Source organism: Peromyscus maniculatus, chromosome 7 (assembly GCF_049852395.1).
Source record: "Peromyscus maniculatus bairdii isolate BWxNUB_F1_BW_parent chromosome 7, HU_Pman_BW_mat_3.1, whole genome shotgun sequence".
Classification (NCBI taxonomy): domain Eukaryota; kingdom Metazoa; phylum Chordata; class Mammalia; order Rodentia; family Cricetidae; genus Peromyscus; species Peromyscus maniculatus.
In genome coordinates, this window is record NC_134858.1 from 115,088,890 (window position 1) to 115,116,206 (window position 27,317).

Below are 27,317 nucleotides of genomic sequence, written 5' to 3' on the forward strand. Positions count from 1 at the left end.
AATCCAATTATGGGCAAAAAATTATCCAATCTTTTTAGAAAGTGGAAGGACAAGGCAGGAAGATGGCTCAGTGGGTCAAGAACTTGCTGTGCCATCATAAGTATCAGAGTTCCAATCCCCAGAACCCAGGGAAAAAATTCAGGTGTGATGGCTCATGCCTGTGATTCTAGTATGGGACAGGTGAGGACAGGATCTTTAGCACCAGATGGTCTCTGTCCAGGGAGCTGTCCTGTCTCAATTTTTCTTTTTTAATGAGAGCAAGTGAAGAAGATATTGAGACATCAACCTAAGCCCTTACACTCAAGTGTACATACATGAACACAGGCACACAAGAGCCTGTGAGCCCTGTGAGTAGAGCCTCCAAAGGCGGGGCCCTCTAAGTGGGGCCATCTAAGTGGGGCCACACCAGGCAGGGCCAAATGGGGCAAGGGGAGGGAACACAGCAGTGTTTGAGCAAAGGTCTCTCCTGGAAATGATTGCTGAAGAGCCAAGTGTCTGGACACAAATCCCTGCACAACCTCAGACTCTTGTCTCCAATTTGCATTCTCTGAATTTTACTCCCAGGCCAGGTTTCAGGGGCCTCAGCTGGTGCTTAGAGTTCTAGGGATTTCCAGAGGCCCAGTTAATGCGATCTGTCTTGCTCCTGGGCCTTCCCTGCTTGTGACAGCAACGAGCTATTTTACTGCCAGAGTGTGGCTTCACCTGGGGGTTCCATACTTAAAAAGACAGACTTATTTTTAGCTCCTTCAAAAGCCCCACAGCTTTTCGATACAAAGGAAAGATGAGTGACTAGACTCAGTCTCTTCTTTTGGCTAGGGGGAAAAAGATAAAGAAAAATCAACCTGAGGTGTGTTGCCATGTAGCTTTTCATTTTCCCTTGTTAATTTGGAAATGTGCTTCGAGTCGGTCTCTGTGAACCTTCTGCATAGAAGTACCCTATACCGTACAACGGAGAGTTTTAGAAATACTGGCATTCTCTGGAAACTGGCTGTAACTGTTAGCCACACACAGCAATTTAAAATTATTGGCACCCTTAAATTAAGTGCATAAATCTGAAGGTGATCGCTACTTTGAGAGCGTAGATTGCGTGGCCATTTCTACTATAACACTCTTCAATTTCCTTTAAGCAGGTCATTTTGGGGAGTGATAAGGGACACTGATTGCCCAGCATGCATTGATTTAAAACTACTGGAATTTTCCATTCATTTCTATAAGTGCTTCTGTTTGTGTGAAGTTTTGCTCTGAAGGCTTAAATCAGTTCAAATCAGTCTCTACCACGTGTGCCCCCAAACCCTAATATAATTTAGCAATCTGTTTTTCGGTGAGCAAATTTAGCAATAATTTTTGGCTAACCAAAAAAGAGCACACCAGCAGATACATTTGCCTTTCAAAACCCACAAGGTCATTGAAGTGAGATTTTCAGTGTCCAATGTCAAACAGATATAGAGGAAACATATATATTGGTTTTTCAGAGATATTTGCTCCAGCATACTGCATTTAATTTCTCAAAAATAATATGAATTTTATCAGAATGTAACGCCTATTGTAGAATTTTCTGTCCTTACTGAAAATCACCGTGTTTTGCAACCTGTCTCTAGAATAAAAATGCTTTTCCTAAATTAAATGTACTCTAATGAAGTCACATGGAAAGATACACATGAAATAAAATAGTATAAAAAAGGTCGTTAATGAATGAATTGTCTTATACACCAGATCCAAAAATGTCTTCTTATTAAGTATTTAAAAAGGAGAGACACAGAGAGTATTATTATAAAATAAATAAACAAGTATTGCTCTTGAAAATAAGTGGGAGGAATGCTTGCTAGGCTACAACAGAAATAATGATTATAATAATAATACATAGTTATCAGTGCTTGACTCAGACTATGTGTTTATTGTACATTCTCCTCACAACACTCCTGAGACACACCTATGACAGCTTCCTTTAACCTGTTTTCTTGTTCTCTCTTCATCTATTAAGACTAGTCTCTCAATGTTGGGGAGATAGCAGAGAGAGGGGAAAGCTTTTCAGCTCAAGCCTAAGACCAGAGTTCAGATCTACAGGACAGAGATAGAAGCCAAGCCAGGTGAGCATGGGGGGCCATCTGTAATCACAGCACACCAGAGAAGGATGCTGGGCATCCCCACCGGAGCAAGCTGGTGAGCTGGACTGGCCCACATCTGCCAGCTCTGAGTTCTGTGGAGAGACCCTGCCTCATCAAAATGGTGGAAAGTGAGACACCTGATAGCCACCTTGGGCCTCTACAGCTGCATGTGTACTGCCCCATGATTGTACATGCACCCTCACACATAAACACGCATAATGAATACATGCATACACACCACATAATGCACATATGAAAAAAGAACAGATTCTTATATTCAACACATACAAGATTTTGAGACTGGCACTCACTGTATAGCCCTGCCTAGATCTTACCCCTTCATTTTCCTAACTGCCAAGATTACAGATATATTCCATGATGCTTGGCTACATACACACACACACACACACACACACACACACACACACACACACACACACACAGAGAGAGAGAGAGGGGGGGGCGGGGGGAATAGATATGGCTTCTTTAAGAGTCTCTGTCATATAGTGAGCCCTTGAGCAGCCAGTACATTAAGCAGAAACAAAAAGCCAAGTAAAAACACCTGCCACAGTGCAGGGCACCCACCTCCTGGAGCTGGAGCACTGAATGCAGTTCCCAGTCACACACCTCCGACCAGCCCATGAGATAAGGCTCAAGTGGGGCAGAACCAGTCACCAAAGCCATGGCAGAGGACCTAGGGGTAGCTTACCATTTTATTATTGTGTTAATGCAGATATGTATGTTACCTTTGAAAGTTTTTGTGTTTTCAGAGCAAGGGGACCAAATGCCGATGAAAATGGGTGATCCAGGTGATCCAGCCTCTCAGAGTGCCTCTGTTGCAGTTTCCTCAGAGTTTTGCATCCAGAACAGCTTCAAGGCTGCCAGCTGAGGTGGTCCAGCCTCACAGACTATTCTGGCCAGGATTGTAGATAAACCTTGTGCTTTCCTATCACACAGAGATTGGCCAACAAATATTGTAGCCAATTTTCTTAGGAACTGACCATTTAGGTTTCCTAAAAAGATGTCTTCACCCACAGACAACACGAAGCAGTCTAGAGAACACAGTGCCCGCATTTCCAAGAGGTGGGGTGGGTGGGTTTTGGTCATTCAGTAGGTTATGAATGTTTATTGTCATTTAGGGGGATATAGCAATATAGGATAAAAAGACAACTATTAACCTCAAGTATTTTACATTGGTATGGATTTTGGTATATTGATACAAATTTAAAGTTATTTTTGTTATACTGTATGTGTATTTCTACTCTTGTTTGTGGTATTGTGAGACATGTCTGCTCCTGACAGCACCAATCTACTTCAGAGAAGATGATGGGCATCAAAGAAACTCCATATGGAGTTTTCTTTCTTTATGCAAAGTCAGCCACTGGGCAGGGAAACTGCTCTTGCCTTGACTGCTGATAGTATCCTGTACAAACTGGACAAGCAGGACACAAAGGAAAAAGACTTGAACTTTGTCAACACAAGGCAGGACAGTCCTTCAAAATTCCTGCTTCATAGAAAAGTCTGCCTGACATTCCACAGGACACACAGGAAAGTAACTGCTGAACTTTGCTAAGACAAGGTTGGACAGTCCTTCAAAATTCCTGCCTCATAGAAAAATCTGCCAAATGTTCTAGACCCACAGGTCAAAGACTGGTTGCCCCAAAGTTGCAGAGGAACCTTGGGTGACTGTCCAGGCAGCCAGATGTCTCTGTCATTTCTATAGTTTTGGAAGTGTCTTGCATGGCACTTCCTGTTTACTCAGGTAATATTATATCTTTCTGGGGACTTTAATGAAGTTGAAGACTAGATAGTTATAGTTATACTTTTCCTTAGTTACAATAGAAAGTAAATTGAGTATAAAACTTTTGACTCACCAAGATAGAATAAATAACGAAATTTTTTTATAAATTTATCAAATACATACAGACTGGACATTGTGAGTGTAATCCTTACTTGATAATTGTTCTTGTTGTACATACTTTTCTATGTTAAAGTTAAAACATTTCATTTAGACAAAAAGGGGGAAATGTTGTCGAATATTAAACTATGTAAAGGTGTGTTACATTTGTTTATAATTTGGAATGTTACTTTACCTGTATAAAAGTGTTACATTTGTTTATTCTGCATTTGTTTAATGATGCAAAAGTGTGTGCTTAAATATGTAAAGATGTGTTGCATCTATTTCACCCTGCCTGACTAAGGCACCTGATTGGTTTAGCCTTATATTGGATAGCCAATAGCTAGGCAGAGAAAGGATAGATGGGCCTGGTAGGCAGAGAGAGTAAATAGGAGGAGAAATCTAGGCTCCAGAGGAATGGGAGAAGAAGGAGAAGCAGAGAGCAAGGAGAAAGAGGGGAACATGCCCAGGGTGAGAAGTCAGGTAGCTTCCAGACAGACAGACATGAGAAGCAGTAAAAGAAAGATATACAGAAGAAATGAAAAGTACAAAGTCCAAGGCAAAGGTAGATAAAAAGAAACAGGTTAATTTAAGTTAAAAGAGCTAGTCAGAAAGAAGCCTAAGCAAGGCTGAGCATTAAAAACTAATAGTAAGTCTCTGTGTCATAATTTGGGAGCTGATTAGTGGCCCAAAAGAAAAAGCCTGGTACAGTATGTATCAGCAACTCTTACCCCTTATCATTGCTGAGTTATATTCTATTGTATGATTATTTTGATAATTAGTGAACATTTGAAATATCTCCATTTTTGTACTATTATATATACAGCCATTATGAGCACTAATGTATATGTTGGTTTAGGAGATAGAATGACATTTGTCTTGGGCAGAAACTTCATATGTGATGGCTCATAAGATGAGTTCATGATGTTCAAGTTTGCAAAACTCCACTAACCTGTTTCTAAGGTAACTATATCAATTTATCTAATCATCATTTTACAGGCTTCCTATATAATTCAATTTCACTGAAAGGAAAGGAATAACATTCAAGATCATTTAGTACCTTGCTTAAGATTACTAAAGTTGTGACCTCAAAAAAATAAACATAACAAATGAACAGAGACCCACAAGGACTGCTGTCTGTGGTCGGTGCAGACACCTGACTGTAAAAGCCAGTTTTCCAGCTTGCACGGCAAGCCACGGAGAGACATGTGTTGCCACCCTAGTATTGCAATGTGAGAGACACAATGAAAGGCTTCCCTTAAGTGGCCTTTTTCTGTCTACTTTTAGTAGAGTGGGCTGAGATACTGACACAAATAAAGAAGCAGTGTGGACAATGGCATGGCAGTGGCCGCAGAGGTGAATGCACACTGAGCTACAAAAGGAACGGAGTGGACAAGGGTTTGGCAGGGAGAAGAGAGGGAAAATGAGCCACAGGCAGGCTGAGCTGCAAGAGTATCAAGACAGCCAGCTGCTTTTGCTGCTGAAATAGGATAGAAAGCTGTAAGGTCATGGCTCTCGACCTTCCTACTGCAGCAACCCTTTGCTTCTGTTCCTCAGGTTGTGGTTATCCTCAACCATAAAATTATTTTGTTGCTACTTCAGAACTATAATTTTGCTACTGTCACGAATCATAATGTAAGTTTCTGATTAGCAGGATATCTGGTGTGAGATCCCCAAAGGGGTCACAACCCACAGGTTGAGAACCACTGCTGTAAGGGATCAAAGCAGAGAAAACTTGGACTCTTGTGAGGAGAATTCCCGAAATCCATCAAGTCTTTAGGCACAAGCATCTCAGACATCCCAGACCAGGGGTTGTGACATAGACCATTGTCAAGGGCTGAGGAATCTAGATGATTGGGTTTGTGTAAAAGCTACAGTACCAGCTGCTGCCAAGGACTCAGGAACTCCAAATCCCTGGGCTGTATAAGAGGTGTCCCATTTGAAGAGCTGATTATCTCAGTGCTAGGCCCCCAGGAGAGCCACCATGCTTGGGGAGCAGTTAGGATACTGCAAGTCTACATGAGACCTGCAACACTCGAAGGCACCTCCTGTTGCTGTTCATACCAGTTTGTGGCTGCAGTCAACACCAAGAGTTCTGGAAGTTGGCAGGGGTCAATGCTTGAAGACTTTCTCCCTGTTCACCCATGAAAATGAACATGCAGGTGGCGATGGAGGCCAGAAGAGAGCGCTGTATCCCATGGAGCTGGAGTTACAGGCTATTTGAGCTCTACCCCTGGGTTCTGGGAACCAAACTCTAGTCCTTGTCCACTGAACCATCTCTTCTAAGACCATCTACTGCAGCCTTCTTCTAAGGTGTGACTTCATCTGGTCCTTGATCACTGTTATAGTGAATGACATAAGTGGCCTTCTGATGACCTTTTGTTTTAAGCGGGTTTAGGGATTAAACAGAATTTATAATGGTTTAAAGAGCAATTAAACATTAAGGCATGGGTGGTAGTTTATGAGCCAGCAAATACATCACAGAGAACACTGAAAACTTTGAGCTCCCAAGTTAACAACCAAGAGGGTAGGTAGTAATTTTAAATATACAGACAGTTTCCACTTTCTCCTGGTTGTGTTTTTATTTTTAAGGTAAATAAAGGTCAAGAGATGAGCATAAAACTGCTTTTAGGATAAAGCCAAGCAATGACCCAACAAGGTTACACAACACAAAAGCTTAAGTTTTCCACATACAGAGAATTTAACCAGTTAACAGTGTTAGTTGCTGTATAGGAAAGGTAAAAAATCTATATAACCAAAAGCTTTTACAATTAATTTTAAATTAACAGTGTTTTTTCAAAACTTCTTAGGTTTATATATGCAAAAGTAGATTTTTATTTAATTTCTATCTTTATTTTCCTCCAGAACTTTATGTGCATGTGTGCATGCACACATACACACACCAATTAGGAGAGGCTTTTATTTTCCTTTGTCTTATTTTGGTGTGTGTGTATGTGTAAATGTATTGTTGTGAGTACACCCGTGTGTGTGTGTGTGTGTGTGTGTGTGTGTGTGTGTGCGCGCGCGCGCGTGCATACACATGGTGGCTAAAAGGCAGCTTTGAGTATTATTCCTTAGGAGGCGCCCACCTGGATTTTTTTAAACAGAGTCTCTCACTGGCCTTGGGAATCACTGATTAGGCTAGGCTGGCTTGTCAGAGAGTCCCATGGATCCACTTGCTTGTGCCTCTACCTCCCCTGTGCTGGAATTTCGAGTGTATGCCACCACACCCAGCTTTTTACTTGGTGGTTGGGATCAAACTCAGACTCTAATACTTGCATGACAAGCACTTACTGATTGAGCTGTCTTCCAGCCTCCTTAGAGAAGTATTTTATTTTGCTCTTTTGGAGATAGATAGATAGATAGATAGATAGATAGATAGATAGATAGATAGACGAGATGAGACGAGACGAGACGAGATGAGATGAGATGAGATGAGATAGATCTGTTGAAGGGTATTCTACCATCCTTAGGAGATGAGCTAAACTCAGGATCCTTTCTGATTTATATGTGAGTTACCTAGAAGGGGCAGGTATTGTACAAAGGTGGTCACAGTCTAGTCATATAACATTGAGACAATGTCAGCTGTTCAAAACTGTCTCTCAAGGATTAAATTAAGAAGGATTTTAGAAGGCTGGGGCAATGACTCATCAGTGAGGAGCGCTTATTTCTATATTGCAGAGGACCCAGGCTTGGTTCCCAGCACCCAAATGGTAGCTCATAACCATCTATAATTCCAGTTCCAGGGGCTCTAATGCCCTCTTCTGTCATCCACAGGTACTGCATACACATGGTGCATGTACAATACACATATACACAAACATTCACACACATAAAAATAAATTGAACATTTTTTTAAAATGGAAGAAAAAAACCTGATTATTTCTGAATGTAGGGTGCTCAGAGAACCACGATGACCCATCAAGCACAGTAAGTTCCTCTTTGTTTGTATTTACCCTCCGACCCCAACTTGTATACCATTATTTTCCTCCCATGTTCATGTTGGTAATAGAAAATGTTTCCCTTAGTTCCTTGGTCACTCCCAACCTCATTGGATTCTTGGCTCCAACAAGTAACAGGAAGATGTTCTTTGCTGAGAGTGGAAAGTACACAGCCTCTGCTGATTCATCAGATGTATGGAACATTTTTTCACTTCTCTTAGAGCAGTGGTTCTCAACCTTCCTAGCATTGCGACCTTTTAATACAATTTATCATGTTGTAGTGACCCCAACCATAAAATTATTTTGTTGCTACTTCAGAACTGTAATTTTGTTATTTTTTTTTTGGTATCTTAAAGTAAATATCTCATATGCAGGATATCTAATGTGTGACTCTTAAAGGGGTCATGACCCACAGGTTGAGAACCACCATCTTAGAGCAATGGCAAGAAGGTAGACAACTATTTCAATATGTGGTTTAACTATGGAAGCTTTTTCCTTACCTCCCTCTCCTACTCCTCAGTTTTCCACAATCTTCCTCAAATATACCACCCTGCCATGGAGGTCTACGTCATGCTAAGAATGAAGGCATTTGATGCTGGAAATGTTAGAATATCTGGAAATAGTTAGCTCATGACCCCATGGGGAGGTTGAAACTGAGCAGCAGGTGGCCACTTTAGCATGGACAGGAATGTTTTCATTTGTCACAGTAACAGCCATGCTGTGGGATGGTCTGTATGCCAAATTGCTCTGATTGGTCAATAAATAAAACACTGATTGGCCAGTAGCCAGGAAGGAAGTATAGGCAGGACTAACAGGAGAATTGAGAGAATTCTGGGAAGTGGAAGGCTGAGGAGGGAGACACTGCCAGCCACCACCATGACAAGCAGCATGTGAAGATGCCTGCAAGCCACGAGCCACATGGCAAAGTATAGATTTATAGAAATTGATTAATTTAAGATGTAAGAACTAGATAGCTAGAAGCCTGAGCCATTAGGCCAAACAGTTTAAATAATATAAGTGTCTGTGTGTTTATTTTATAAGTGGGCTGTCGGACTACCAGGGCTTGGTGGGACTCAGAGAGAAAATTCTCCAGCTACACAGCCAGATCCCACTGGCAGATATTTAAGAACTAGTTTTTGGGGAACCGGAGCCCCTGTTGTGCCATTTACCTACTTCAATGGTATAAAAACTCACATTTTGATGATGTTCACAACTTAGAATTTCCTGAAGATTTAACAGTTGCCTCTAGTCCTAGGTACTCAACTTGGGGTGGAGAAAGGGTTTATTTCAGCTCATTTTTCTAAGTAAAAATCCATCATTGTGGAAAGTCAGAGGCAGGATCCATGGAGGAATGCTGCTTACTGCCTTACTCCAAGCTTTATAATCAGCTACATTTCTTATAAAGCCCAGGCCCCCTGTCCAGGGATAGTACTGGCCACTGGGCTGGACCCTCCTGAACCAATCAGGAGAATGTCCCACCAACATGCAGATTTGGTGAAGGCAGTTCTTTAGCTGAGGCTCCATCTTCTCAGGACTATCAAGTTGTTAACTAAGACCCGACACTACACTGTCAAGAACTAGCTTGACCACAACTGCTGAGATCAGCATTCCATATTGTCACACTGTAGAAATGGATGGTAAAATACTTGGCTCACACAATTACTTTGGCTAATCTCACAGACACCCAACCTTTTTTGTAGACGTTCCTAGATTCTTCCTCTTATGGTATTAGATAATTCCATGACATGTAGCAACTTCTTGGAGAACACTTTCTACGCTTAAACATGATATCCTGGCATCTCTGGCTATTTTTATATCTAGAAGAGGCTGCCTTAAGGCTGGAATGCTTATCTAGATCAATAGGACTCTACCTCCCTCACCAACCTTGCCTTGTACTATTACAGCAGCTTCCTCCCTTGTCACCCTCATTTCAAATTCTCCTTGCTACCAACCTTTTCTGTAGCCAGTCAGCCACTAGAATTGCCTTCCAACAGCTGGCAGAACAAAGGCCTCCATCACCAACACCCTTTCTTGGATAATCTTAGGAGCTTCCTATGGCTTGGCATATCTGATCCAAACCTCTCAAGCTGGCTTTCAAACCAGTCTGTCATAAGCAAGAGCAACAGTCACAGGCTATTGTGGACTCTCATAAAACCAGTTAAGGTTGCTGAATCCCTGCGGGTGCTCCACACTGCATCTCAATTTCCTTGTTCAGAGAAGACAATGATAACTCTAATTCCCCTTTCATCAGACTCACTGGAATTCTGAGTGCCACTAAGCATGCAGCCTGCATAATAAACTCAGAGATATACCACATACTCTATTAATACATGCTCCTGATAAATCACAAACCCCTTGTCAAGACTGCTAACAGGGAAAGGGATAAGACAGTTCATTTTAACACTTTCAGGGCCACCCTCAAAGCAAACCTTCAGACACCCTGGTATTTCTGGAAATCACTAAGCCTCTTTTTCACTTGTGTATGGTATCTCTAACCAGTGTCTTTTCGTGGTACTAATTTCCTTAGCCCATAGAACAGTAGCTAGAGGATATTAAGTTTGGAGACCCTCATGGGTCTTAGTCATCATGTTCCAGGGTTTTGGACTGACATTTTAATATCACATGTGATTGAGGACAAAGTTTTTAATTGATGGAAGATGAAACACACAAACACAGGATGTTGAAGGCACCATGGAAGTCCCAACCTGCTAATCATAGCAGAATACAGCTGCATCAGACAATGTCCAGCATTCAGAACACAGCATTTTTCTTCAACACTACTCGAGGGTTTTGTTGGAATGCAAGCTAAGCTTGCTAGGTAGGAAGCAGATGCAGGCAGGAAGTACAGGGGAACTGACCTCCTCAGAGGTGGCCAGGTAGAGGGCAAGTGTCCAGATCCCCATTACTTGGAGGGATGTTGTAGAATACCCTCTACAATTTCCTCAGAAGGTCTTCAGAGGAACATGACCTCTTCACTGACACCACAGACTTATCTATACACATTGTGCTAGCTTTCCTTTGCTTCTGTAGTCTCACATTTTTTACTTTGTAAAAACTTGTATTTATTATTCTTCCCAATAAATGACTTGAACCCACATGTTTTGTTCTGTTTCTGGACACGTCAAAGCTAAGGCATGGATACATGAGAGAACAGAAGATTTGAGTCCCCGTCCTCTACTCTCATTATGGGGACACATCTGGTCCTGGATATTTTGTGGGGGAGATTTTGTTCCAACAGAGGACCTTACTGTGAACTCTACCAGGTGGTACACAGGGCAGCAGTCATGTAGGTACAAAACAAGAGTGAGAGCATAGATAAGACAAGAAACCCATTGGCCACCTGCCTGAGGAGGATCTGAACCACACAGAGACATGATTTGGAAGAATCCATTTAGCTTGCATCACATCTGGAAAATCATAACCCGGGAATGATAGCCAAAGATTCCAGAACAGAATCTCTCATTACCAAAGTGTTTGCACATTGGCCCCTTCAAGCTGCCATGGCTGATAGGTTCCTCTATTATAGGTATCTTCTAGCCAGAGTTGGAAGCCTGCTACTTCATACTAACCCAATCTTGGTCTCACATGAAAACCTGGTGTGCTCTGGAACAGTTCTGCAAAATCCTGATGATTTTATTTTTCAGGAAAACAGAAAAAGCAGAGAGACATTACTGCTAACTGATTGACAGAAATCCACCACCACCTGGCAGCCAGCCCATCCCAGGAAACAAAAGCAGCTTTTGTTCACCTGCCATGAACCAGTGTGTTCCCAGTTCTGTGCACCTCTCCCCATGGAGCTTAGCTGATTCCTTCAGCCAGGTGTGAAAGAGCAGAGAGAGCTGACATCACCACTGAAGGTGACTGGCTGGCTTGGCTCCAAGCCCAACAGGCTCAGGATGTTGTTCTCAGCAGTGGCTGCAGCAGCCTGGAAGTTGTGCATTGCTCTCCTTCCAAACTAGCATCAGAAAAGGAAGGAGGTGGAGGCTGAGGTCTGTTTCCAGAAGAGTTGGGGAAATGTGTGTACCTGCCTCCTTGCCTCTTCCTCTAATAGCATCCTTCTAAGAAAGCAACCTTTTAAGTCTATGAAAAGTATTAGCCAGACACCAGCAAGTATCTTCAGTTATGATTTATTATTCTCTGACACCCACTTTGGCAAATAGGTTGTTCTAGTTTTCATTTGTTGCTGTGGCAAATGCCACACTGAAATCAACTTAGGAGAGAAAATGATTTCTTTGGCTTATGCTTCCGGGTCACAGTCCATCATCAAGGAAAGTCAGGGCAGGAACTAAAGCAGAGAATGTGGAGGAATGCTATGTTCTGGCTCTCTCACTGGATCACACATAGCTACCTTGTTTTATTACAACCCAGAACCGCTTGCCGAAGGGTGGGCTGACCATAGTGGGCTGGGTCTTCTTACAACAGTTAAGACAATTGAGATCATCTCCCCACAGACTGCCCATCAAACAATCTGATCATCTCCCCACAGACTGCCCATCAAACAATCTGATCATCTCGCCATAGACTGCCATCAAACAATCTGATCGAGCAACTTCTCAACTGAGGAGTCTCTTCTCAGATGACTCTGTGCTATGTCAATTTGACAATTAGCTCTAATTAGGACACAGTATACTATATTCTTAAAGCAGTGGTTCTCAGAGCATAGTCTCTGGGTAGGTGTGTAGCTTTCTCCTTCAGACTAAAACATGCCTTTCTTCTAGGGAGAGAGAAGATCCCAATGTCCAGGAATATCGTGAAACTTATAAGACTCTCTCTGTGTGTCTGTCTGTCTCTGAGAATTGTTGGGAAGGGGAGACTCTTCAACAGAATGGCCTACAACTTGGAAAGGAAGCTCCAGTGATGCCATGCTGGAGCAGACTTCTTGGCAATAAGGCCACTTGACTCACCCACACTCCTCTAAGTTACCCTAATATATCCATTTGTTCCACAAGGTAGACTCGAAAGGAATAATTTCTTCGGTCTTCTCTTACCCTATTTGGGGTGAATAGAAATGGATTCTCCCAGAAAAGATATGCAAAAGAGGGGCAGCAATGAGAATCTTATAGAAATATAAATTCTTGGCCACAATCTGAACCCTCTTGAATCAGCTCCAGGGACTGGCCAAGGGTTTTCTTTCTGTGAGTCCTCCAAGAAAGCCAAATGCACTCACAAGATTGCCATTCCTTGACAGAGGAGTGGAGTCCACCTTCTGTTCCAGCCTTCAGCAGTGACTTCAGCTCCAGGACAGCTGACACCTGGTATTCTAGCTACCTTCTCTTGGGGTAAAACCTTCTGACCAAAAGCAACTTCGGGTAGGAAAAAGTTTATTTAGTTTGTGTTTCCAGATCACAGTACATTCTTGAGAGGAGTCGGGACAAAATGTTGCTATTCCAGGTAGCCTTACCTCCGACCAGGACCAGGGAAGCACAGCAGGAACAGTGCAGGAGTACTGATTGACGGCTTGTGCAGAGGCTCAGGCTCAGCTAACTTCCTTACACAGGTCAGGACCACCTGCTGAGGGGATGGTGCTGCCCACAGTGGACTGGGCTCTCTTATAGCAGTGAACAATCAAGACAATCCCCCAGTAGACCTGCTTACAGGCCAGTCTCATGCAGGCAGTTCCTCAATGGAGGTTCTCCTCTCAGGGGTGTGTGGACTGTGTCAAGCTGACAGTTAAAGACAACCAGGACATTTGGGAAATGTGAATTATCCTGCTTACTTACATTCCACACTGACGCTGTCCCAGCATCACCATCTCTTCCCCTAAAAATATTATTTACTGACTTCAAGCTCTTCAAAATTTGCAATTGAAACTTCTCCTCTGAGTGTGAACGTTATATTAGCATAAACTTCTCATGGAATGCAAATGTCGCTAGCAGATGCATTTCAAAGCTGAAGACCCTCGCGCCTGTCATCCTGTTAGTGAATTTATTTGACCTTAATACAAGTGCTTTTATGTGAACCCAATCAGCGTTTAAAAAGACAAAACCAACTCGGTTTCTAGTTTGAAAATGACAGAGAGGCGGTGGTGGTTAGGGAAGGAAAGGACGTTTTTTCAATGTGTACCTGTGATGATCACAGGAAAACATCTCACAAAAGATTCTTCAGGGGGCGACGACATTTGGAACATCACCATCTCTCATTTCTTTTTTTTTTTTTTTTTTTTTTTTTTTCGAGACAGGGTTTCTCTGTATAGCTTTGCGCCTTTCCTGGAGCTCACTTGGTAGCCCAGGCTGGCCTCGAACTCACAGAGATCCACCTGGCTCTGCCTCCCGAGTGCTGGGATTAAAGGCGTGCGCCACCACCGCCCGGCTCCATCTCTCATTTCTAACCTGCTGATTATACGATCATTATATTTCACTAGGATCATTTCTCAACACTTTTCAAGGCAACCCAGATAACTCTGCTCTCTCCAATTAGCCCTCAGTTTTCTGGGTCTTTCCATGCTCTGAACCCCCTGACAAGCATTCACACCACCTCCTCTTTAGGACTGCTCCAATCCCCATCCCAGAGGAAACACCCCCTAATCTACCTCCTGACTCATGGCAAAGAAGAATAAAATTCAAGTCTTCAGCACCAACAGTCATGTGGTTATAGAAGCAGTTCCTAATAGTTGTGCCAGAAACCCCATCCAAGGACTAAGGAATCTGGATGCAGACATCCATGGCTAGGCCCCGGGTGGAGCGCCAGGAGTCTACTTAGTGAGAAAGAGGAGGGTTTATATGAGCGAGAATTGTTGAAACCAAGGTTGGATAAAGCACAGGGACAAATAGCCAAATGAATGGAAACACATGAACTATGAACCAAAGGCTGAGAGGCCCCCAACTGGATCAGGGCCTCTGAATGGGTGAGACAGTTGATTGGCTTGATCTGTTTTGGAGGCATCTAGGCAGTGGTAACAGGTCCTGTGCTCATTGCATGAGTTAGCTGTTTGAAACCTGGGACTTATGCTGGGACGCTTGGCTCAATCTGGGAGGAGAGGACTGGACCTGCCTGGATTGAATCTATCAGGTTGATCTCAGTCCTCGGGGGAGGCTTTGCCCTGGAGGAGGTGGGAATGGGGGGTGGGCTAGGGGGAAGGGGAGGGGGCAGGAAGGGGGAGAACGAGGGAATCTGTGGCTGTTATCTAGAACTGAATGGTATTATAAAATAAAATAAAAGGAAAAAACTGCTACTATAGTCAGGAAGATATTGTACTAATATAAGGTAGACATATATTAAAGAAATAAAAGAAAAATCATTAAGATTGTAAAAAAAAGAAGAAGAAGCAGTTCCACCCACTTCTCAAGGGACATAACTTAGAGCAACTTCAGGAAAGGAACTGAACACTAGACCCAATGGCACATGAGTTACATTTTAAAACTTTAACCATTTTATCAGCTACTCTCCTCAAAGTCGTGACAATACTCAGCAAGAGCAATTTAAGAGAGAGAATTTTCTCTGGCTTATGCATTGAGGGGATCCATCCATCATGGAAAGAAGGCTTGATGGTCGGCAGCTCCTGGGGAGGTGAGAAGGTGGTCAGACTGCTTACCTCCATGCATCAAGAGTCAGAGAAGGTAGTGGCTGGCCTGAAGCTGTCTTTCTCTTTTTTTCTCTTTCATTCAGGCAATGAAATGGGGATTCCCACACTCAGGTGGCTCTGCCCCCTTGAGTTAATCCTCTCTGGAAATGTACACACAGGCACACTCAGAGATGTGTCTCCTCGGTGATTCTAAATTCATTCCAGTGATGACAATAATCATTACAGAGTACAGTGCACACATCTTCTAAGAGACCTTTGGGGTGCACAGATCACATCTGTGCTAAAGCGCACCAACAAAAAACAACTGGAGTTGAGAAAGGGTTTACTCGGTTTACAACTCCAGATTACAGTCCACTATCTCAGTGAAGTCAGGGCGACAAGAAGCCTGAAGCACTAGCCACAGCCACTGCCAAGACAAGAGAGAAGAGCACATGCATGCTCACTACTCAGCTCTCATTCTCCACTTTCACATAGTCTGTGACCCAACCAGGGAATGACACCGCCCTTAGTGGGCTGGATCATCCCACATCAATGAACATAATCACAACATTCCTCCACAGACACTCTCAGAAGCTGACCTTATCTAGACAATCCTTTTATGAGACTCTCTTCCCAGGTGATTCTGGGTTATGTCAAGTGAACAATTACGACTAACAGTCACAGTAACCCTGTGTTCTTTGGCAACTGGCTCCTGTGAGTAGCACTAGAATGTCCAGAAGGACAAGAGCAGATCATGGTAGCAGTCATCTGGTTTTGAAACCTAGCCCCTAAATGCCGATACCCAAGACGCTAATTATGAGAATTTAAAAGAAACTTAAATTCTCTAAGCTTTAGTGTCAACACCCATGTAAAGAATGGCATTAGCACCATTTTTCCATATGGAGTTCATAAGAATATTCCATGTAAATGTGTTGCTCCTGTATCATATAGTCAGTTCATACTTGTTAACTGCTGGTTACCAGTATTAACTAGTAGTCTTTTGACTATCTACTTGCTATGGCTGATGGAACCAAGATGGGTAGAACTAACAAACGCTGGATCACTCAGTTTTTCTCCCAAGAATTTACAGCTGTAACTGAGACCAGTTCATGATGCCATCCATTGCTGGAAGGCTGACATACAAATACATGACTCCTCAGGAATTAGAGACATTTATGTTGTTGTGATAAAACTCCATAACCAAAGCCAAGTTAAGAAAGAGAGTTTACTTGGACTTATAGTTCAGGGGTATAAGAGTCCATGACAGTGAAGCAGAAACATGGCCTCAGGTGACAGACATGGTGGCTGGAGCAGCGAGGTTACATCTTCAAAAGCAAACACGAAGCAGAGAGAGAGAACAAACTGGAAGTGGGTGAGGCCATTTACTCTCAAAGCCATCCCCCAGTGACACACTTCCTCCAGCAGGGCCACCTCTCCTAACCACTCCCAAACAGTGCCACCTATTGGAGACACAGCATTCAATTAGCCAACACTATGGGAGACATTTTGCATTCAAACCACCAAAGATTTCAGAGTATGACATACAAAGCCAAAATTAATAATTTTGATACCTTTCAATATACTGAAATTAAAACTAAGTGAAAAAAATCCACCGTGAATGGAGGAAGCAAGCAGACTGGAAAATACATTGGCTGTGAATGTAACTGACAATATTTTAGTTTCCAGAATGTGCAAGGCATGCCAACACATTCTCTTTGGAGGGCAATTTGGCATTGTCTACTAAAGTTGAAGATATTCATATCAAAAGTTAGCAATTCTATTTTAGTCCATTCCTCTAGAGAACCCTGACACATGGAGATGGGTAAGAATATTCCATTCAGCGCTGTTTGTCATGGGCGGAGAACTGGAACCCTCCTTGGAGAATGGATAAGTAAGTAATGAAAAATTATACAGAAGAAAACTATACAATAGGTATAAAATTGAAAGCCTGCACACCAAAATATGCAGCATTTATGGATGTAAAAACATTTATTAAACTAGAGAAGCATGCATGGGAATAAAAAGCATACAACTCATGAATAAAAGAAATAGACAAATCACTAACTCTGGCAAAAAAATCTTGATTTGGGGGCCTAGAAGGGACACCCAAGGGGCTCATGCTTTTTGCATTATAATCAGTTGCATGTCTAGGCCAATGCAGGAGGTGCATACCTGTAGTCTTAGCACTTGGGAGGCTGAGGAATGAGGATCAGAAGTCCAAGGACAGCCTGGGTACACAGTGAGACCCTGTCTACAAAAGACAAGTAAGAAAAAAAAATATGACTTGCACATAAAGTCTGTAAACACTAAATTACACACACACACACACACACACACACACACACACACACACACACACACACACACAGATAGGGGTTAGAGGGATGGCTCAGCCAATAAAGATCTTGCCAGGCTAGTGAGGACCTAAGTTCAGATCCCTAGCTCCCATACACAAAGCCACAGGTGGCAGGGTATGTCTGTAATCTTAGCACTGGAGAGGCAGAAGGGGATCCCTGGAGTTTGGGGGACAGCCAATCTAGCGTAATTGTTAAAGTCTTCCGTGAGACTCTGATTCAGAAATTAAGGTGGAGAGCAACTGAGGAAGACACCAGACATCAACCTCTGGCTTTCATGTGCATGTACAGACACAAGTATGTGCACTTGCACGTGCACGTATGCACAACAAGCACACACACTCACACAAACAATACAGAGTTTTGTTTTTACTTATTTAACTTTTTTATAATTTTTTATTTTATAATTTAATTTTCCATATCAGCCATGGATTCCCTTGTCCTCCCCACCCACCCGCCTTCCCCCCAGCCCATCCCCCATTCCCATCTCTTCTAGGGCCAAGACTCCCCTGGGGATGGGACAAATCTTTGTCACCTGCCAGTCCCACAGCTGCTCAGACCCAACCAACTAAACACAGAGACTTATATTGCTTACAAACTGTATGGCCGTGGCAGGCTTCTTGCTAACTGTTCTTATAGCTTAAATTAATCCATTTCCATAAATCTATACCTTGCCACGTGGCTCGTGGCTTACCGGCGTTTTCACATGCTTTTTGTCATGGCGGTGGCTGGCAGTGTCTCCCTCTGTCTTCCTGTTTCCTCCTTTCTCCTCTCTGTTAGTCCCGCCTATACTTCATGCCTGGCCACTGGCCAATCAGTGTTTTATGTATTGACCAATCAGAGCATTTGACATACAGACCATCCCACAACAGGGATTCAGTTCAACCTGGTAGATTCAGTCCAGGCAGGTCCAGTCCCAGGCTGAGCAAAGTGTCCCTGCATAAGCCCCAGGTTCCAAACAGCCAGCTCATGCACTAAAGACAGGTCCCGGTTCCACTGCCTGGATGCCTCCCAAACAGATCAAGCCAATCAACTGTCTCACTTATCCAGAGGGCCTGATCCAGTTGGGGGCTCCTCAGCTATTGGTTCATAGTTCATGTGTTTCCATTCATTTGACTATTTGTCCCTGTACTTATGGGCTGGAGAGATGGCTCAGCCATTAAAGGCTAGGCTCACAACCAAAAATACTTTATTTAACTTTTAAATATTTGTCTATGTGTCTGTGTGTCTGTATGTGTGTATACCGTGTGCATGCAGGTGCCCATGGAGGCCAGAAGGTCCTCTGTCTCCAGTCAGTAACTAGGACTGGAGTTACAGTGGTTATGAGCTGTCATACATGGGAGCTTGGAGGTAAACTCAAGTCCTCTAGGTGACCAAGCCTCCTAAGCACTGAGCAATCTCTCCAGCCCCATAATACAATTTTTAATAGCATATCAAAGTACAGATGAGAATCAGGCTAAGGTACACACACACACACACACACACACACACACACACACACACACCACATACACACTTACACTACCCTCTGACATCCACAAATCAAAATGAATTCAAATACCAGAACATTTTTAGGTGTTTAAACTGAGTTCTGAATTCTGGGAGGAAATTCTGTGCTTGTGTGCCATGGTCCTGCATGGATTCAGAAGTTTCATACATACAAATTACAGCATCTCTTGCTTCCCTTCTTCAGGAGAAAAGAATTCCAGCAACAGCTGACTTTATCTTGGGCCACGCAGCTAGGTGCCATGCAGATGAAAACAAGAATGCCATGCTTCAGCTGCTGCGTGTAGTTCTGAGTCTATCTGACAGGGGAATGAGTCTAGTCTGCTTCTGTTGTTGTTACAAAACATTCTGCACAAAACAACGTGGCCAGACAGGTTTATTTCATCTTAGATGTCATTGCCTGTCATCACAGGAAGCCAGGACAGGAGCTCAAGGCAGGAACCTGTAGGCAGGAACTGAAGCAGAAACCATGGAAGAACCCAGTTTGCTGGCTTGCTTTTGGGCTCACATTTAGCTGCCTTTCTTATAGCCCAGGCCCACCTGCCCATGGATGGTATCCATAGGGGTCTAATATCTTCTGCATCAGAAGCAATCAAAAAGCTGTCCCACAGACATGCCAGTAGGCTAATCTGAGAGGTAGCTTCCTCATCAAGGTTTCCCCTTTCCAGGTATTTCAAGTTGACAACCAAGATTATCACAAGTCCACCCTTTGGCAACTTGACACACAAACATATCACTGTTGAACTCTAACCTTCCCTTGTCCCCGAGATCTCATGGTAATATCACAATATAAAACACAGATGGGAACATAAAGAGATATTCCTGAAAGCAAACGAAACTGTATTGCTATCCACAGGCAAAGGCTGAGCCCAGGGAATTAAGAACTTACAACCCAGTGAATCAATCCCAGCTCCCATCTGCCTAAAATAAAAGGCTCTTTTATGTTGGAAGAAGGATGAATCTTTCCACTCTCCAAGCACCAAGAGCATCCCTCTGTTGTGTGTGCCTGATAAAGATGCCCTATGATAGTGAGAAGAGGGGAAGTGCAATGAGAATTTGGACTCTAAGGAGGGGAAGTGGGTCATGCTTCTGCCTCATCTTGTTCATCTTTGGAGAAACTGAATTCACTTTAATCAACCAGAGATTTAACCTCCTTGTGAAGAGTCTAAAATTTTATTGTAATATAAAACCTGAAATAGATATGATTGAATTTTAACCAGTGTTGTTTTTGTTTTCCTTAGAAGCTCTGTCTGGTACCAGTGCCCCCAAACAAATTAGCAATGTAAAAAACTGTTTTCAAGTTTATAGGTCAGGACCCTCCACTTCGCTCCCTCTTATTTAACTATCAACTTTGGGGTTACCTTAGTTTTGCAAGTCCTCAAGGCCTAAGGCAATAGGGGGTATCAGCATTGGGGGTGCACCATTGCCTCTGAGCCTTTCTTGCTCAATTTTCCATGGTCAGGGTAAGCAGAATCTACACTGCTAAGGAATTCCCCTACTGTCCTGTCTTCTGGAGTTTAAAGGCAGAAGACCTATCTCAGCAGCAACCACACCACCTCTGCCTCCTGCAGACAGGAACAGGCACACTGCCTCAGCTGAGACTGACAGATGTAGATTACGTTTTATTTGAAACAATTTTCAGCCTGGACTGTGCAATATAAGAGTATGGCACGGTGAGGGAGGACATCTCCAGGGAGGCAGTTGGAATGAGAAAACCCCCTGCACTTGAACACAGTTGGTGGCACTATTTGGGAGGCTTGCTGGAGGAAGTTCAGCACTGGGGACAGGTGTTGAAGGTTTCTAGCCTTGGCCCACTGTCTACGATCAGCCAGATTGCTGCTCCTGCCGCCCCACCCTGCCTCCCCCACCAGGATTGCCTCATCTCTCTGGAATCACAAGCCAAGACAAATCTGTTTTACCTTCAGCTGCTTTGGTTGTGGCATTTGATTGCACCAACAGGAAAATAACTAATACAATGGGCCATTGCCATTCCTTCTAAGGACCCATGTCAGAGATGGCATCTACAGGGCTGCACAAAGCTATCTCAGATTGACATAAAAGCTTGCAAGTCAGAATGATGGATATAATGAATAGGCCTTCATCAGTGAAATGGATGGCTTATTAGTAAACATAATGGGTTGTTGGATGAAAGCATTGATTGAGAGAACAGATGACATTCAGGTTATTCAGCCAGGACAGAATATATCACATGCATTCTACTGTCATGAACCAAGAAAACAAAACTCCAGCATAGCTGCCTGCCTTAGTTATTCCTCCCTAAATTCAATCCCCAAATAGCTCTAAAATGCTGGTTTAGAAGACTCTTGACCATTTAAAGGTAAAAATAAAATTAATTAGAAAATATAGGCCACCACATTTGTCCTATGTTAGACTTCTAAATCTGGTGATTTTTGGAGCAGAGTGAAGGAGCCAAGGGTTCCCCTGTCCTCTGCAGCCTACTTGTGGCTGGTTTCAACTGTGCAGAAAAATTCTAGTTGAGGCTTTCTGGGGAAACTATCAAATTTAAACTACTCTTAATACTAAAAAGCTAACCAAGTACTCAGTCAATTTAGTTTAAGTCAGCTTCTAGCATGTGAGTTAAGGGAGACTCAAATAATGATTTGAAAAAGAAACAACAAAAAAAGGGAGGGGGAAGGTGGTAGAGGATGAAAGTGGGCTGTAAGTAAGTTGTTCATAACATAGAGGATTTTCAGTTAGTCCTGTGGGGACAGGGTTGGGTGGGATGACAGATAACTGGAAACACTGCCCGTAGAGGACATTATGACAGGAAAATGGTATCAAATATAGACTCTAAACATGGGACAACAAAAGGCAAAGATTGCTCACTTCCAGAGCAAGAGCAGGTGACACTGTTTCCCCCGAGGACCTTTGATGTCAGGGTAGGAAGTCTAATGGGTTTCCCCTTAGTTGTTGAATCTTCTTGGAGAACATAGATTGTTTTCATTAACTAGTTGCCACTAGCATTTATAAATTCTGAAGTAACATGCTAACTGGAGATTTTTCTCATCTGAGAAACTCAGACATCTACAACAGTAGAACCACTAACCTCCGAGGTTACAGTGTATCTATCCTCAGGAACTGAATAGTTTGTATCTAAGTTTAGCGGTCTTGCTCTCACAGACCCTCCCCCAGGTCTATATAGACTCAAGGTTTTTCACATTTTCTTTGAAGCCACTTCAGCTCCCTGCTGTTCCCTCATTAATGAGTTAAATACATCTTTAACATGGCAGTCATGCTTTACATTTTTCAAATTAGGCTTTGATATAAAGCTGGAAGAGTTGCCAAATCACTTATAAGTAATTTAGAGATGGTTGTCTTGTTCTGAATTCTCCAGATACCTACAGGGAAAGTCTCTCATTTTTTTTTCTTTGGAGGCAAATATTTTCTTTCCTATTTAACTGATGAAATGCTTAGTTTAAGATTAAATGAGTTTGTCCTGGGGCTGGAGAGATGACTCAGTGGTTAAGAGCACTGGCTGCTCGGGCAGAGGATCCAGGTTTGATTCCCAGTACCCACAGGGCGGCTCACAGACCACTTGTAAATCCTGTCCCAGGGAATCCAAAGCCCTCTTCTGGCCTTTAAGGGCAGTGCAGGAATACGATGCATATACATACACAGAGGCAAAACATTCAACCACATAAAATAAAAACAAAGAAATCTTTAAGAACAAAACCTGTCTTTATTCAAAGTACTAGAAATTATGTATAAGTGGATCCTGTCTCTAAGTATTTCCCCCAAACCATATAATCATTAATTTCTCTGCATAAATATTTAAAAAGAAATTAGAGTCGCTATATAAATATATTTCTATCTTAAGCAACTAATGCCCTGCGTTGCTCCAGGCATTTTGCTCACACCCCTTACTGTCTCTGACCAAGACCTCCATTGCTTCGGGCTGACCTTCCTGCAGCTCACAGCTATTGGTATCCTTTTACCGAAAGAGCAAGGATGTTGAGTGTGGTCCTTCCTATAACTCCTGCCTAGTAGCAGAGTGGCACACTCTTGGCTTTTGTTCTAACTAGGACATTTAAGTAACAAGGCAATTATATTGCAATTTTTGAGCTGACAGAGAGAATGAAAGAAAATGAACCTGGGAAGTTCAAAATGCTTTAAAATCAGCAATATTCCCAGTTCAAGACTAAAGCTAAAGCTATATAGCTTCTACCTGCAGCTAGAGTTTTCCTGCCTTGCCCATAGTCAGGACAAATCTTTGTCACCTGCCAGTCCCACAGCCGCTCAGACCCAACCAAGTAAACACAGAAACTTATATTTCTTACAAACTGTATGGCCATGGCAGGATTCTTGCTAACTGTTCTTATATCTTAAATTAATTCATTTCCATAAATCTATACTTTGCCACATGGCTCGTGGCTTACTGGCATCTTCACATGCTGCTTGTCCTAGCGGTGGCTTGCAGTGTCTCCTTCTGCCTTCCTGTTCTTTCTTTTCTCCTGTTAGTCCCACCTATACTTCCTGCCTGGCCACTGGCCAATCAGTGTTTTATTTATTGACCAATCAGAGCAACACATATGCCATACAGAACATCCCACAGCATCCACCTCCACTTTTTAATTTGGTATTTTTCTTTAAGTGTAACAATTTATCTGCTTATACAAAAAGAGGATTGAGAACTAACAACTTGAATGGCGTTTCTCCTGAAAGAAAATAGACTGAATATTGGAAGTGTAGACAAGAAGAATTGTTAGGGCTGGACATGTGGCTTCCATCTGTAATCACAGAAGTTGGGAAGCTGAGGCAGGAGCATTGCCAGTATCATGCCAGCCTGGATTACACAGGGAAAATGTGTCTCAAAAAAAAAAAGGAAGACAGAGAGAGAGAGAGAGAGAGAGAGAGAGAGAGAGAGAGATTGATTAAAGTAAAGTTTAAAATTATAATGACACATATGTATCAGCATACCATGATAAAAACCATTACTTGGTGTGCTGAACTGAAGAGCAAGAGAGAGAAAAGTAATAATAATGAGATGTGTTATCCTCTTGGCCATTCCTTGTACCTCCTGGGTACCCTGCACCATTAGGCATATCCTCTGGAGTGATTGCGCCCTACTTTAAACAGGGCAAGTGATGAAAAGCAGATGGTTTAATAATCTGGCATTACATGTGGTGACAAAGATCTTAAATATCTATCATTGAGATTCAGAAAAACAGATAGAAAAGAATATGGGAAGTGCTGTGGTCTAGAGGCAGATAGAAAATTCCATTAGTGCAGTGAGGTAGTTATAAAGTCAGAGGGAGGGGAACAACGAGTTCTGAGGGCAAGCTGTGTCTGTCTGCAGAGTCTGTGTTGGAGACAACATAGTAATAGTATCATTCGGGCAGGGGTAGGACACAGTCCGCATGCAAGAACCCATTCCCAGCCCCACATAAACTGGCACTGGGAGGTGGAGACAGGCGAACCAGGAATTCCAGGTCATCCTGGGCTACACAGCAAGTCTGAGGCCAGTCTTGTGAGCTGTTCCACGTGTGCCTCTTGAAGTCTCCCCTCCACGTCGCAAACTGCAATCATGGTTCCACCCTTTGCGCTTTACCTTCCAGCCACACAAAACACTTCCTGTGAGTCCCAAGACATCTCACACTGGAAAGCTCTTCATGTCTGTCTCTGTGCCTGGGTTTCTTCTCCAGCACCATTCCAGGTAACTCTTCCTTTGGCCCCTCAAGGCTCATTTACTATGCCCACTTGCACAGACAGCCTTTCAAGCACCCCATCTGTAAGTCAGATGGCTTCCCATGCTCATTCAGCCATGGCATAGCACTGGACCCTCTCAGGCCATGCGTTAAGAGCCCATTCTATCATTGCAAGCCGTGAGTATGTTCTTATTCCTCGCTGCATGCATGCTGCTCATTCCGACACTGCGTCTTCATTAGATGGGTAATTCTGACTGGAGCACTTGCTGGGATCTAGGGGGCACGAGAAGGCTTGTCATTGAATGAAAATTGTATAAGCCTGAAAAAGGTTTCCTACTGAAGGCAGAAAAGCAAAGCTTGTACCAAATGGAGTGGGCTGAATGGTGATTTGCCCTCTACAAAAAAGAAAGACCTCCAGCCAGAAGTTATGAATGGGATCCTATTAGGAAAGAAAAGTATCTTGACAGATTCAATTAAATTAATAGTCTTGATATGAAATCACCCAGACTTATCCAAGCATGCCCTAGATCTAATGATAAGTGTTCCTATAAGAGAAGTTCAAACAGAAAAAAAAAAAGATAAGTCCAGGAGAAAGTGATGTGGAGAAAAAGGCATCTATGTGAGGATGCACCCATGGGCCAATTCCTTGAGGGATGGGGTAGCTGGTGGAAGCCAGGAGCCAGAGCAAGGATTGGATCCCTCTCAGAACTCCCAATAAGTCCACCCCAGAGACACTTTGATTTTGAGTTTGAGGCCTCCAGCATTGAAAGGGGGTGTATTTCAGCCAAATCTAATCAGACAGTGGGGATTTGTTACAGTGACCACATTCTGCCCCCCAAAAATGAATACAGCTGATAATAGTGACAAAACAGGACCTGTTAAAAGTGCTTTTGCCTATGTCAAGTGACATCAAATAACTTACCACGTGACCCTGCTTTTTCTCCTCACACACTCCTCGCTCTCAGCCCCTCACATGATGACATGCACACACAGTTGTAGGCAGTGCGAAGTAAATACTGATTGACAGAAAGCTGTATGTTGTGTGATGATAAGTCTAATGCTAATATAAGCAGAACAAAGTGAATACCATTTCAGAAATGTGCTTTTATTGATTCTGAAAACAGGGCAAAGACCTGTCCGAATAGGGAAGAATTTCACAGGCACACACTACCAAGCACAAACCATGGCCCCAGCTGGTCTGTGATGATGTGAATGCAAAGGTTTTTCCACTGGAGTGTTTCCCTCTTCATCCAAATTGTCTGAACCTCCTCTAATGTTCCAATCATGTTTGCAGCAGGCTTCGCTGTCCTGTCTGATTCTGTTGCTGTGATAAACACCATATCCAAAAACAACCTGGGAAGTAAAGGGTTTATTTAGCTTATATTTCCAGGTCATGGTCCATCATGCAAGGAAATCAAGCAGGAATTGAAGCAGAGACCATGAGTAAACACTGCTTACTTTCTTGATCCCCATGGCTTGCCTGACTTGCTATTTTATACAACCAGGGCCCACTTGCTCAGAGATGGTGCCCGCACAATGGACTGGGCCTTCCCACATCAATCCGGGAAAAAAAAATATGTTTCACAAACATGCCTACAGGTCAATCTGATGGAGACATCTCCTTAGATGAGGTTCCCTCTTCCCAGGTGACTCACTTTGCATCAGGTTGGCAAAAACTAACTAAAATTCAAGACAGAAGTTAATAACTGATATATTCAGTCACTTAGGATTTAGCTCTGGAAAAAAAATAACTTTGTAAATACTCAGACAAAAAAAGAAAATGCATGGTAGACATCATAGGCTAGAACTTACATGGTAGACATCATAGACTAGAACTTACAGGGCAGACATCGTAGACTAGAACTTACATGGTAGACATCATAGACTAGAACTTACATGGTAGATAGCATAGACTAGAACTTACATGGTAGACATCATAGGCTAGAACTTACATGGTAGACATCATAGACTAGAACTTACAGGGTAGACATCATAGACTAGAACTTACAGGGTAGACATCGTAGACTAGAACTTACAGGGTAGACATCGTAGACTAGAACTTACAGGGTAGACATCGTAGACTAGAACTTACAGGGTAGACATCGTAGACTAGAACTTACAGGGTAGACATCGTAGACTAGTACTGACAAAGATTGGTTAAATAGAAAGAGTGGAACTTTTCTATCTGTCTGATTTGAACCTTGAGAGCCTGAACCCTTGTTGATGTCAAAAATTGTATGCACTCCCTACTGGGGGATAAAGACCCCAAGCTCATGGAACTTGTATTTTAGTGCGGGACTTGTAGAACTAAAAAGCACCGCACAGATCTGTTATGGAAACTGCTCTG